At 27.4% G+C, this 2,848-nt stretch overlaps 1 long non-coding RNA gene across 1 annotated transcript; it reads right to left on the bottom strand.

Moving 5' to 3' along the window:
• Positions 1-388: 388 nt before the first annotated feature.
• Positions 389-1,046, bottom strand: LOC149578292 (uncharacterized). Its single transcript, XR_016356014.1, has 3 exons — positions 908-1,046; positions 722-807; positions 389-635 (listed from the first exon to the last, which is right to left on the bottom strand). It is a non-coding gene; the product is annotated as an uncharacterized LOC149578292 (long non-coding RNA).
• Positions 1,047-2,848: the final 1,802 nt, after the last annotated feature.

The following is a 2,848-nucleotide window of genomic DNA, read 5'->3' as shown; positions in this document are numbered from 1 at the left end:
TTAAAAACAAATTACACCAGTCACAAAATCTAAAGTTATTTGTCCAAAAACTCCAGTCTAATACATATGATCTAAAATCAATACACTAAATACAAACAAACACAATCCAAACCAACACCACATAAATCTAATGAATATAAATAAATAAACACAAATTAATTAAAGAATACTATTTATGCTAAAAAAACCAAACGCACTCGCCATATTTCCTATTACAACAAGATTAATACATCATTTATCTTCTCTTTTGTTCTCATATATATATATATATATATATATAATTTCCCTTACTACTAATAATGTATTAATTTTTTGAACATTTGAACAGTTGAAAGAGGTATATATCTAGAAACATAAGAAGTAAATACAACATTTTACACTAGAGAGCAAAAGTAAAGGGCAGCGTATGCTTATCCATATTATTTAGAAAGTTTGAGAATGACATTGTGAATTCTGTCATGTCAATCCATTTCTATGGATAAACCTCATCTTGCTTATTGGGTATCCACTGCACCAAACGTCTACTCATGACAGATTTTGAAGAAGCAAAACTCAAAGAGTAATTATACTTCATGCCAAAGTGTACCAAATTGCCCAGCTCAGAATTCTCATAAACTATTTTTCTACTCTGCAATCTGCAAATACAATGCCACAGAAACTTAAAATCTTTTAACAGTGTTCAAATATATATGGCACAATCTATACATGGTCCCATACCCACCTTCTTTTCTCCATGGCTGATTTGGAAGGCTGAAGATAAACAGATGTGTAAACTGTTTCAATTGGAAGGGCCTGCTAATTTGCTCCCTGCATTACAGAGACAAGCCTTTGTTAACAAGAGTCCCACAATCACATATGACTATGAGATTATAAATTTAAAGAGTGGAAAGGAGAGAATTGAGCTTACATGTATACATGAGAGATTTGAGCTTCACCCATTTGTCTTTCAATGGAGCAAATGCATTTTGCCTAACCCTAAATACAGAGGAAGCAAATTTAAGCAGCGTTGGTGCTTCCTCTGTATAGAGGGAGAAATCTACCAACCCTTTCACCAAATATGTCCTCCTTAGTCTACTCCTATTCAATGTCTTGTTTGACCTTCGTTGTTGCATGGTACAGCTGGATTTTAGCATATGCTTCAATTGAAAGGGCATTTCAATATGTTTAGAGAATATCCTAACAGAGGTATTGATGGTAGTGATAAGATTTGGACACAAATCAAGGGTTGATAAAGAAGTGGGTTTTTATTGAAAATAGTCTATGTGCACACAAGCTAATGTATTAAAAATAATAATTTATAATAATCAAGAGCTTCATATTATTTAGTTTGTGAATTTATTGAATCCTGTATTCTTATACATCTGTTTAATTCTATTTTCTTCTTCTTAAAATGATATTATAGAATCTTTTCTTATTTTTCTATTGAGTGTAAATAAAGAAAATGAACAGCGTATGTTTATTGAAAAGATAAATTTATTTTCCTTCTTAAGGTATGTTTTTATATATTTCAATGTTTACTTTGTAAGAACATTTGAAATTTAGATTAATTAATTTAGTAATACTTTGAATGTAGTCATAATTTCTTAATTACTAAACTATTGTTTTCATTCTTTAAAGTTTCTCTAGAACACTTAAATACTTGAATGCTTAAATTTTCTTTCTGTTATCTCCAAATCTTTCCTCAACTTTTTATATAAAAATTTATTTCAAAATAATTATTCAAACATAAACAACAATATTAGAGGTTGTGTGTGTCATTGTTAGTCAAAATAAGCTTAATAATTGTCAATGGGCCTTTGGTCTATTGGTGAAGTTGAATGGCTCACAAAGAGCCCACCAGGGCTGGGATTGTGCCCTGGGTGAATTCGATAGTCTGGATGCACTAAATCTCTTACAAAATTATCTAGAAAATAAATATTTTCCTCTTCAAGACTTCTAAAGAGATCAAATTTGTGTTAATAAAAAACCCTATAAAAAAAAAAAATTAAGATTAAAAGACTATAAACAATCTTCTTCTTAATGAGGAACATCTTTAATGGAGGTTTTCTTTCTATTTTTATGGAACATAAAGTTGTATGGGAGCACTATTTTAAATTGTTCCTAAAAAAAAGCCTTATACTTTTTAGGAAACATTTCTAAAAACTCTCAATCTAGCTTAGGTTTACGTTTTAGAAAGTCCTTTTTTATACATTTCTCTTCTCCTTTTCAAAGTGAGAGGAAGCCTCTTTTGTACATTTACACTTTTATAATACTTTTACCTTCTTGTTTTAGTAGATGTTTTTTCTTGACAAAGTTTAATAATTTTTTATTGTACTAATTTTTTAAAAATAGGGTTTTAATTTTTATTATTAAAATTGTGATGAAATATGTAGATTTATAGGAAAAAATTGTTAGTTCAATTAATTTGGAAACTTGTATATTTTTTCATCTTATTACATTTAATTAAGCATATAACAAGAATAAAATTAAGTTCAGAGAATAAAAAATTTGAACTTTTAAACAACTAAATCAAGCTAATATGTCAAGAACTTTAATTTTTAGATTAAATAATATAATCTTTTTAAATTTGGTATTGAACAATTAGAAACTTCATTTTTTATTAATAATTCTTTTGCACATGTGATTGAAATTTAACATATGAAATTATTTGAATTGATCCAAATCATTATACAATTCATAAAATAACAATCATTATATTACACATTATACCTTCTTTTAATAAAGACATCAAATTTCTATACTTAAAGATTATAATCTATTCAACATTCAACATTCTTAACTTAAAAACTATAATTTTTTTAACTATCATAATTTTTTTCATGATCATTAAATTTCACAATAAGTCATA

Source organism: Cupressus sempervirens, chromosome 1, assembly GCF_028749045.1.
Source record: "Cupressus sempervirens isolate cs-2001-9-10 chromosome 1, ASM2874904v1, whole genome shotgun sequence".
Lineage (NCBI taxonomy): Eukaryota > Viridiplantae > Streptophyta > Pinopsida > Cupressales > Cupressaceae > Cupressus > Cupressus sempervirens.
The sequence above is the reverse complement of the archived record's forward strand: the minus strand, read 5'-3'. Positions and strand labels throughout refer to the sequence as shown.